Below are 11,747 nucleotides of genomic sequence, written 5' to 3'. Positions count from 1 at the left end.
AGGTTTTCATGGTAGGTGGAAGAGCATTTGATTATTTCATGGAATTTCACCCACAGAAATGGGTGGCATTCCAGCGTAAAAGCACAGCACACACCGTTCAAAGAGTAACACGAAGTCAACTGAGCCAGATGCTCGGGCTGGGCCTTTAACCAGACTAAGGAACTAGGACTTCTTTTATGAGAATTGTAGCTGGCTTTGTAGTTGAGTGACAGACACAGTTTCCGCATTGGGATCCTTGGGCATTGAGGGAAAGGAAAAATTTGCAGGTAGGCAGATAGGTGTGGAGCTCTTTGGTGGTCCTGCTGAGAAGTAACAAGAGCCCATGCCAAGAAACCAGGAAGGTAGAGACTGAAGCCAGGAAAGGTGGTCAGTGGAAGGAGCCAGCCTGCCATGTGAGTGGCTGAGTTCTTAATGCAGCGGTCCCTTGGAGAGAGAGAGGGGGGATGGAGTTTCCTTTCCTTGGTTGATGCTGCATCTGAAGGCAGGGCCCCTCCCGAATGATTTTGTAAACAGGGTCCTGTTCACCTTTGACCCCTCCAGTCATGGCCTCTTTCTCATTGGCTGCTTCCTATCCTTGAATGACTACTCTCAACTGCTCCATACTCCCTCCTGGGGACTCCCTGTGAATCCTCTGCCTCCCAAGAAACTCCAGGCTACCTCTCCTTCCTTTGTCCCTAAGCCATTTTCTTTCCTTTCGTCACCACCAAGGTTAACATAAGGGACCAAGAATGTGTCCTCTCCATTCTTTCCAACATGCTTGTTGGTAAAGCAGCCTGACCTGAAACCAACCATCACGTTGCCGAAAAGCCCCCTAATGCATAGCAAGCACCCTTCTTTAAGATGCATAGACTCGGTTATTTCACGTGGCTCTCCTTGGTGCTGTTTTCAAATGGTAAAAGCAGGCGGTGTAGATGAGTCCTTGGCTATCTCTACTCATCGCTTCCTGCCTCTACTTGCCGAGGCACGTTTCTGACAGATGCTCAAGTTTCTTTATAACTTTAGGTGAAGAGATGGGGGAGGGGAGCAGAGTATGACTAGGCCTTGAGATGAAGGGTCAACAACTATGAATGCCACGTGGCTGCTGCTTCCAGCTTTGATGACCAGTCTCTGTTCCTCAGCTCTGCCCTTGTAGTGTTAAAGCAGCCATGGGCAGTAAACAAGCCAAAGGTCTTGCCAGTGCTCCGAGAAACCAAGGATCCAGTGTTGAGCAATGTTCAGCCTCCAGTAGAAGTTTGAGCCCCTCCGTGGGTGATAGTTGGTGGGCTGGTGCCTGCCTCTCCTGCTGTTTCCTGTGGGCTCTGCCGAGCACATCTACAGTTTCTTGTCAGATTCGTAAAGATATGCCTTTAGGACTATGAGGCCTAAGTAAGCCATGTGAACTCAGAACTCCCAGAAACAAAGAATTCAGAGCTCATGTTGATCAGCTAAAGACCCTCAGGATACTATGTGTAGAACTTAACAGTAAACCAGAGCCAACCACAATGATGCTCTTCTCTTTACCTAAGCCTTCCTGGGATCATGGCCAGTCAGAACAAGTTTTGTCTAGTATCACAATCCAAGGGAGTGTGTTTACATGAACTGGTACTGCTGGCTTAGAGACCTTTCACAGCTTCATCCACAATTTTCCTGCCACACCTCCTGCTTGCCCCTCCCACACCCCCTGCTTGCCCCTCCCATACCCCCTGCTTGCCCCTCCCACACCTCCTGCTTGCCCCCCTCACAAGCCATTTGCTGATATATTGGTTTCTTTGTTTACTTACTTTGCAATGCTAAGGATTGAATCCAGGGCCCACCTTCTGCCTAGTCTATTCTTTCTTTTCTTATCTTTTCTTAAATCAGCCCTTCTATCATGCTTTTGACCTTCTTGAGATTTTTCTGTGTATATATAACAGAGAGAGAGAGACAGAGAGAGAGACAGAGACAGAGAGAGACAGAGAGAGACAGAGATTCACATTGTTCTATTGTTCGGAGTAAAGTTATCTGGGTTGTGCTGTCAGGGATCTGTCAGGCCAAAGCTGCCCACCAGCTCCAGCTGAGGAGTGATCCTTAGTGACCCCCTTCTCTTCCCAGTCTGTAAATCTAGAGAAGAGCTCTAGACCCATGGCTTTCTCACCCACGGGGTCCTAGGGACACTGCAGGCCGTGAGCAGAGCTTTTTTGGTTGAGTATGTTGCATACTTGTCTGTCACCGTTTGAATTCTGCACTAAGGGACATGCAAGTCCTCCTGCCATCCACACACTCACATTTGTACTTAAAGAAGTCAGTGTCCCTGAGGATACTCCTCTTTTCGAGCAGGTCACGCAGAGGCTAATGACTGATGACATTCCAGGGGTCCGAAAGGTATATCACAGCAGCTTTCTGTGGGACCAAGAAACTTCCTTAATCTGTAGGTATAAAATCATCTAAATAATGCCTAATACAATCCTTCAAACCCCTTCAGACTTCCCAGTGTGGTGTGGGAGAAAGGGGGTGATGAATGGGTGGAAACTGCAAACAGTCTCAGACAGAACAAGGGCAGTGTTATTTCACGTGCAGAGTCACAGCCTGGATGTCTCCGAGGACATCGGCTCCTCCCCTGCTGCCTCTGAGGGTTTCTGAGCTGTGTACACTTCCTATCCTCTGCATGGACCAAAGCACGCAGAGATAACAAATTGGTCTCTCCATGCCTACTGCTTTTCTCTTTAGTCCCAAGCTATTCTCTTGGGAAAGCAACGGCCCAGCAGTGTGGCAGAGTTTGTAATCTCTGCATGTAAGTCACAGGCTCCGTGCCACTTGGTGCTGATTAAATTGTGAGTGTGAGTGTGTGTGTGTGTGTGTGTGTGTGTGTGTGCGTGTGCGTGTGTGTGTGTGCGTGTGTGTCTGTGTGTCTGTATGTGTGTGTGTGCATTCATGTGTTTGTGCCTGTTGTGTGTCAGTATGTGTATGTGCATGCATATGTGTATTCATGTGTCTATAAGTGTGTGTCTGTGTGTATGTATGTATCTGTGCATGTGTTTATGTATGTGCATACATTTGTGTATGTATATATGTGTGTGATTGTGTGTGTCTGTGTATGCGCATGCATTTATGTGCGTGTATTGATCCATGTGTGTGCATTCATTTGTGTGTGTCTGTGTGTATATGAGTGTCTGATTGCGTATATCTGTATCTGTGTATGTGTGCCTCTGTGTGTGTATGTCTGTGCATGCACTTGTGTGTGTGTGTGTCTGTCTGTCTGTGTAGTTGCTCTGACTCCCTCTGTATGAATAGTTATTCCTTTCTAGCCTGGCCTCTCTAAAGGCCATCTAGTTCTCTTTCAGTCACTCACACATCTGCCCCAGAGATTTGGAAAAATGGGCTTCATTTAGCAGCCTAAAAGCCATCTTCCTGTGACTGAAGCATGAAAGGGAAGTCACATTGCTCTGTCCTATGGAGCCTGACCAGTGGGTGACCAACCCAGCTTCCCCGGGGATGCAAGCTGAGCTGTGCTCTGTCACATCTGCAGATTCCTTTTGCTTTTTTTTTTTTTTTTCCTTCCTTTTTTCTAAGTGTTGGGAACAGTAAAACGCCCAGTGTGGACTAAGAGTGACCATTTCTCCTGAGGTTTTCCTTGGGACCAGATATGCTTGTGCAGTGGGAAAGTCAGAGATAAAGGTCATACTGTTTGTTTGTCGGGCCACAGGAGCCAAATGTTAGATGAATCATAGTGTGTTTCAGGCGATCTCTTGAGTGCTTTTGACCGGCAGCTACAGAGCACCACGAAATAACAGACCTTAGCATGGGCTCCGGAGCCAACTCCCGGGGAACACTGAGTCGCTTCCTCTGCTCCCACAAATGACATCTCGGCATCCATGGACTGGCTTATTCAAAGTAATGCTTTTTAGCAGTTCCACGGTGAGGAAAACTGTCAATGCATCATAATAACCAACTGAGCGCCAGCTTACCTAAATCCCTTCAGGTTGTAACCTAAGAAAATTAAGAATCCATTGAAAGTTATTGTCATCTAAATTTAAACTTCCTTGACATTTTGAGGTTTTTGTTTTGTTTTGTTTTAATTAATGGCCTTCCTTGTTTTCTCCTATATCTTATTTTTCTCCATCCTAGCTAATAAGATTCTTGATGCGGTGGTCAGGGAAAAAAAGATGATTTTTCTAACATCTATGCACTAGATTGCTTCCCACTGAAACACTCCCGGCTTCTTCAGTTCCAACGACATCGGATGTGACACCAGATCTCACGTGTTCGTAGCTTTCCAGTGAGACGGCAACGAGCCGATAACTGCTTCCTGTTATCGGTCCTGCACCTTGACATTTAAATGGGGGACAAACTCTAAGCTATAGATGGTGTTTGTTCCAGATAAAATCTTGTTCCTGGAACTTTGTTTTTCCCAGGACGATTTCAAGAACTGTTAAAATGTCTGACATGGGGGCTGGGGATTTAGCTCAGTGGTAGAGCGCTTACCTAGGAAGCGCAAGGCCCTGGGTTCGGTCCCCAGCTCCGAAAAAAAGAACCAAAAAAAAAAAAAAAAGTCTGACATGTTCTTCTTCGTCTTGAAAGTGTTTTCTTCAGAAATCAAGTGATTTTGCTGAATTTTGACTCTCACTAAAGGTAGCACAGCTGGGTTTTGGCTTTCTCCGGCCTAGGGTGTAGGATTCAGTCGCAGGTCAGGGTTTTCTAGTTGTATCAGTTCCCTTCCCCTCTCTAAGTCCTATAGCTCAGAAGGGCTTAGAGAGATGGACACACCACAGACTCTCATCACCCCAACGGGTCCTGAACACAGACAACTGCAGTCTTTCATTATGGGCTTGAAGCAAGTCTGATTGCCCATGTTGAGTGAGAGACATTACCTTTCTTTTACTGCATAGTAAACAAACCTACATCTTCCTCTTGGGACACTATCTCCAATTTCTAGTCGGTTCACCCAGGGTAAAACCCAGTCTATGGCTCTGTTCACACACCTTACAAGAAATCAAAAGACCAGTGGAGAATTACGTCCCTTTTGGTTGGAAGAGAGGTTTAGTAATACCGTGTAAGGAAATGTTGAGGATGAAAATGTACAAGAGGGTTGGAGAAATAGCTCAGTGGTTAAATATATCCACTTGCTCCTCCAGAGGCCCTGGGTTCAGTTCCCAGCACCTACATGGCAGCTAACAGCCATCTGGGGTGGATCAAGGAATCCATTGCCCTCTCCCTGCCCCAGAAGGTACCAGGCATCCATGCAGCACACTTCCTACTTGCAGACAAAACACTAACATATAAGATCAAGATAAAAATAAGTATTATTTTTAAATGAAAATGTTGTGGACTTCTTTTAAAGCTGCCAGTCAGTGTAGAGTTGTCTGGAGTTTGTAGCCCTGTGGAATATCCTCCCAGGTGAGGCTGGCGGGAATCAGCCTGGTCTCTCATAAGATGCTTTTAGTCTGAATCCTGAAGCTCTTGTATTTGCGTTTTACGCTTTGAAACCAAATCGTCAGTTTTTGTTGTCCTGCATCCAGTGTGGACTGTGCCTCTAATGGATCCTGCATGTTCTGAGAAGCACAGATTTTCAGGCCTGGGCCATATTTTCCACACTGACAGCCACTCTTCAGTTAATGAGACTGGAAGACAGAAGGCCTCCCAGCCCCACCTGCCTCATCTACTGGGACTGCAGTATCCTGAGCTGGACCTGCTCTGACTGTCCTTCAGCCCCTCCCCTCAGCGCCCCTCCCCCATCACCCTGAGGTTCACCTTGCCTTGGATTTAAACATCACGAAGGTTGGACAGAATCGCTTTCTGCTCTAAGTTTTTTAGTCAGGAATCGGCTACCTCTGGAGTCTTGTATCCTTGCCCTTATTTTTCTTTTCTTTTCTTTCCTTCTTTTTTTTTTTTAAACCTTCTGCTTCAAATTCTTTTCTTCTTTCACAGCCCTACTTTGCCCAAATTGAGATGCTTCTTCAAATATTACTTCTGATTTTTGGTTTTCTGGTTTTCTGTCCTGTAGGGCCCGTTTTTGTGGAGAAGGAATGAACGAGCCCACTCTTTGACAGAGTAGCCATTGTTCAAATGTTTTTGGTTTTTTTTTTTTTTTTTTTGAACATCACGATCAGTTGAGAGGCAGTCACCATCCAAGAAATAGTCCCTGTCTACCAACCTAAGGTTCTGCCCCAGAGGCGTCCTGCTGGCTCCCCCTATCCTGTTACTACCTTTGAAGTTATGGTTTCGTGCCATTCTTGGGCTGTTTCCAGTGTCAAGTAACTGTCTCTTCCCAATTTTCTCAAGAGGTTGTTTTCCCGTCATCTTCGTAGCACACCTGCAAATCTACACTCTCCGAGCCCTGATATGCTTTTCCCAAAGCCTCCTCCTAAAAGCCCTTCACCTCTACTTTTGGAAAATCGCACCTCATTTCTGGGTCTGGGATCCCATTCTTTCTTCTCTATTGTTTGTTTTGTTTTGAAAGTGCTAGGGATAGAACCCAGGACAGTGCTCCACCAGGAAGCACTCCCAGTCCTCCGTTAGACTCCTTAGATCTTGATTTTTCTCAAACCTAGGAATTACTGGAGTGAGTGTCCCAGGGCTTAAGATGCACTGAAGCACCTCCTCCCTCAGACTGGCACTGGAGCACCTCCTCCCTCAGACTGGCACTGGAGCACCTCCTCCCTTAGATTGGCACTGGAGCACCCCAGTCCCTTAGCCCAAACTTCCTCTCACCACTATTCAGTCTGTTCTCTCAGAGCTCATCTTGTCTTCAAAGAAAATGTCCTCTTTCCGGTAGCTAATCCTCATGTCTTCTTTTGGTTTTTCTTCTCTACTGCCACTACTCTGACGGAAGTCCACAGTGTGTTTTCAGGTCATGGGATGCAAGCCAGCCTGTTCTACCTATGTGTTTCAGGAACTCACTTACAATGACCTCGGCCTTCTGAGCTTTAGTTTGCGGTAACTTGATAGCAGCCTTGGTTGCAGGACAGTTGACCAGACTGTGAACCCTGAAGTTACGCTATTTACTGGAAAAACCTGTTTCTCGTTGTGGTGTGGCTCAGCCTTCGTTTAACTCAAGAGCTTTGTGCTTGAATACTGTAGACAGGATTAAATAATGTCAACTATAGGTTAAGAGGTAGAGCAAAACAACCAGCTGACAAGAAATCAATATAGGATTATTAAGAAAAAAAATAAAAGAGAGTAAGAGAAAGGCGGGAGAATGGAGGGAGAGACCCCAGAAGTAGGAGGGAGGGACATTCAGTTTGAAGGAGTTTGTTGTTATTGTTATTGTTGTTGGGGTTTTTTTGGGATTGTGTGAGAGATGGGCATTGCTTCTGGGACACCAGCTGAGGAGGAAGGTCAGCTAGGTGCTTTCTCTGCCTCTCTGAGCTAGCGGGCTTCACCCCAGCATCTGGCTCCCAAGTCTTCATTGTTAAAATTGAACAATTGAGGTTTTGTTTAAAACAAAACAAAACAAAACAAAACAAGCCCCACCCCCACATTCAATCCCCAAACATGGCGGCTTCTCTTTGGACTCCTCTGTCTCTACTTATTCTCGTATTAAACCTACTAACTTTCTGGGCATGAGACTAAGCCGAGCCTAGAGCCTAGAACTTGTCATGCCAACGTGAGCCTTCAAATCTAGAGATACTCTGAAGCCTACCTTGAGAGGAGGAGCCTAAACTGTGTGTGTTTTGTTTTGTTCTTTCAAGGAAACCTTCCCTCCACCACCCTCGAGATCCCCATTAGGCCCCTGCTAGTACATTCACTGAGTCCTCACGTTACCCCTAGACAACTGTTACAAACTAATCTTATCCCCTTCAAAGTAAATGCAGTTATTTCCACTTCCATAATGAAGGGACAGCCTCAGACATCAGCACTCCATTAATGTATCATGGGCATAATATATGCTGTCACCCGCAGTATTTGGCACACGTTTCCTGTGTGTGTGGTTATCCATTGAGTGGGACGGGTTCCAGAACTGCTGATTAAAAGGTATATATTCCTAAAGTCACATGCACACTAATGAACCTCCCTCCCTTTTGTCTGGTAGGCACCTGAGAAGCTTCTGTTTTCCTCCTTTCTATCTCAGGAGAATTGGGGGATGGAGGGTGGAGGGCACAGGAGAACTGAAGACCCTAAACACTGCAGGGTCCAGCCTCCTTCCAAGCCACTTCCCTTTGAGGTAGGGCAGTGGCTCATTCCAGAGGTGCCCCTGCATTGCCTCCTTAAGCCTTGGTCTTTAGCACTGTGCGAGCTATCCAGTGACTCTCACTCACACCAAGTTTGACTTAGTCATCTCTCGCCCTTAGGAATCTCCCTCAGAATCAGCCCACAGCAGATGCCTGCAACCCTCACTTTGCCCCGTGAATCTGTCCCTCTGTTCAGCCTTTCCCTGCGTGCTCAGGACCACAGATCTTCCATGCGCCCTTGAGCTAGGGGGCGGGGTCTCTATGCAAAGTGGGTTGCTGCTCAGCCTTCTCTAATCCTCATTTAGGATTCCGCATGCTGCCTCCATAAATCAGAAATCTCCCCTGCGGCCCCATATCTCAGATGGGAGCACTGAGGCCCACAAGGAGTTGGCATATATCACAAATAAAATGCCGCAACCAGGATGTGTGCCTCATAGCTGGGTTCTCTGCCCACCTTCATTCCTGCAAAACCTGAAGCTAAAACTGCATTTTCACTAGGAGAGAATTTCACAGACTGTAGGATAGACGAAGGTCTGGAGTAGGGTCTGGAAAGTTCTATTAGATTCCAAGAGTGTAGTAGCATGGCCTTGCATTAGTAACTGCTCATGATGGTAGACCCTATTCACTGCTGGGCTGAACCGAGGCCTTCCAGAAGAACAGGAGAAGCTCATTTCCTTCTAGAACAGCTACGAATGTTATTTTCAGATCAGGGTCCTTTGTTCTGTGAATTTGGGGGAGGGAATGGGCCCAGCACAAGGATTCTCTTAGCACAGGCATTTCCAGACTATTGTCTATTGACCGTCGCACAGGACTGAGGGGAGGCTCATTGTAGTCAAAAGTGCACTTTGTGCACTGCTTCCTGCTAGAACCTGCAGCTAATGTCTCCACAGCCCACTTCCTGATCACTGAGTTCCGAGCCATGTACTGTGACAAACCAGTCTTCTGTTGGGGAGGAAACGGTCCTGTGGAAACAGAACCACTTTGCTTTGATTTAAATAAAGCCTGTGTTGGAAACTTAGCCCCCTGTGTGGTTTGGGAGGGCAGTCCTGAGGAGAGGTACTTAAACCTTCCTAGGACCTTGTCATTTGCACCAGGATGTTTACTACGAATGGACCTTCAGAGGGGTAGGTTGGCCCTTAGGTCTTTTGCCCTGGGAGTGACACAGCAAGGCCCCTTCACCAGGTATCTGCTCCCAACATTGGATTCTCCAGCATCCAAAATACAAGAAATATAACTACAAAACCGAGGAGGACCTTGAACTCTGGCTCCCCCTGTCTCCACCTAGGGAGTGCTGGGATTATAGCTGTGTAACTCCCACGCCCAGCAAGGTTTGCTTTATACAGACCAGCCCTGTAGCATCCTGTCTTGGTAACACAAAAGGAACTAACATACCTATGCGAACACTTCCAGGAAGTTCTGACATAAGTCTTCACTCCTGTCTTCATCTCAATGGTTCAGCCTTTAAAGTGCTTTGTGGTGTGTCTAGAACCATTCTTGTTTTAGCCACCAGTAAAAAAAAAAAAAAAAAAAAAAAAAATGGTAGGAAAAAATGATAGTGAATGAGCCACACACACTTGTACATGTTCACTGTTCGTGTGTGTGTGTGTGTGTGTGTGTGTGTGTGTGTGTGTGTGTGTATATATATATATGTATATATATATATATGTATATATATATATATATGTATATATATATATATATATATATCATATCATTGCTTTAGCTGTAGTGTCTTAGGGTGGACGAAGCAGTTTCCTAGCATCTTAGGGTTTTACTTCTGTGAACAGACACCATGACCAAGGCAACTCTTTTTTTATTTTAAGATTTATTTATTTTATATATACAAGTACACTGTAGCTGTCTTCAGACACACCAGAAGAGGGCAACAGATCTCATTACACATGGTTTTGAGCTACCATGTTGCTGCTGGGATTTGAACTCAGGACCTCTGGGGAAGAGCAGTCAATGCTCCTAACCGCTGAGCCATCTCTCCAGCCCTCTAGATGGTTCTTTTTACTGGGTTTTCATCGAGGCCAGGAGAACCTGTAAAATAACCCTCAGGATTCCCTTCATGATCTAACCCTGAACACCCACCAGTCCCAGACATTGTAAATTAGTGAGCCAAATGTGTTATCACTGTTGACCACAACAGGATTCATTTTCCTTCCCAATGCCCCTTCCAAAACTTTGCCCGCATCTCTTTATTCTCTGACCCTTGAGAAGATGCTTTAAAGAAGAAAGGGAATTTTCAAACATACAGATAATATGTAAAGCTGATATAAATAATCACCTCATAAAAGATAATTCACTTGGGGTATAGCTCTAAATGCCTTTTGTAATTTATACACTGCATTAGACATGTCCTTCGCAACTTTGTGTACAGTTCTTAGCATGAAGCTTATCTATTTTAATGGGAGGCTTTTCCCCCCTCATATCAATATTACCAAAAGGAAAATAAAATTCCAAAGGGGAACATATTATTTGATATAGTTAATAACCTTTAAATTTATCCTTCCTTGAATTTAGTGGGGGATGTAAATTTCATGCAAGTGTGTGTACATGTGCATACATGAAGGCTTATACATGAGTGCATGCTTGAAGGCTTACACATGTATGGATGCATGCAAGCTCACACATGTGTGCATACATGAAGGTTCACACATGTGTGCATGCATGAAGGCTCACACATGAGTGCATGCTTGTAGAGGCCAGAGGTTGATGTTGGGTGTCTTCCTCAATATAGCTCCGCCTTTTTTGGGGGGCAGGGATTGTCAGGATTTATTCTTATTCTTATTACCTGTTATATTCATGTGTATATACAGAGGCCAGAAGATGGTGCTAGTTTCACTGGATCTGGAGTTACAGGCTATGAGACCACAAACGTAGGTGCTAGGAATGAAACTCGGGTCATCTGGAGGAAGGGGAAGTGCCCTGACTACTGAGCGGTTTCTCATTCACATTAATATTTGAGACACTGTTCCTCAAAAAGCTCCAGAGACCCGCCCATCTCTGCACACCCTGACCCTTGTTCAAATCCCTAGCCCCTGCCTCCTACCCTTTTATGCTGGACATAGACTCGGGCCACCGCCCTCTGCTCTCTACATGGGTTCTGGAGATCGGAAGTCAAGTCCCAGGGCTTGTGTGAGAGGCCCTTCACTGACTGAGCCATGTCTCTAGTACCCAAGTCTCCTGTCCAGTCTACTAGAGAACATTGTAGCATGGCTGGCATCTCTGGGACACCTGGCACCGTGGCCTTTGGGACGTGGCCCAATCACTTCCTGGAATCAGATGCCAAACATACCTACAGATGTTTGGGTTGACGGACACTTCCCCAGGACCTGGACAGTTCAGAATCAGGAGTGAGGCACACAGAACAGTGCGGGTTGACTGAAGGAAATATACTCTCGTAGGACATGTAGCACATAACATTTCAGGTGGGCTACGTATGCAGAGGTGAGCATGTCATGCAGACGATCGTAACAGCGCTGAAAAACTCCAGCTTAGTGACATTCCATTGCAACATATATTGATACTGATGTAAGCATCCAACGTATGTCACTAAACCACATAGTGCCTGACTATAACAGACCATATTACTCATTTGTGTATTTCCTATACTAC

At 45.8% G+C, this 11,747-nt stretch overlaps 1 protein-coding gene across 6 annotated transcripts in view; it reads left to right on the top strand.

Moving 5' to 3' along the window:
• Pdzd2 (PDZ domain containing 2) overlaps nucleotides 1–11,747 on the top strand; it is a 386,938-nt gene that overhangs the window by 312,885 nt on the left and 62,306 nt on the right.

This window comes from Rattus norvegicus, chromosome 2, assembly GCF_021556685.1.
Source record: "Rattus norvegicus strain SHRSP/BbbUtx chromosome 2, alternate assembly SHRSP_T2T, whole genome shotgun sequence".
In the NCBI taxonomy this organism is placed as follows: Eukaryota; Metazoa; Chordata; class Mammalia; order Rodentia; family Muridae; genus Rattus; species Rattus norvegicus.
This window is presented reverse-complemented; position numbering and strand designations above follow the sequence as displayed.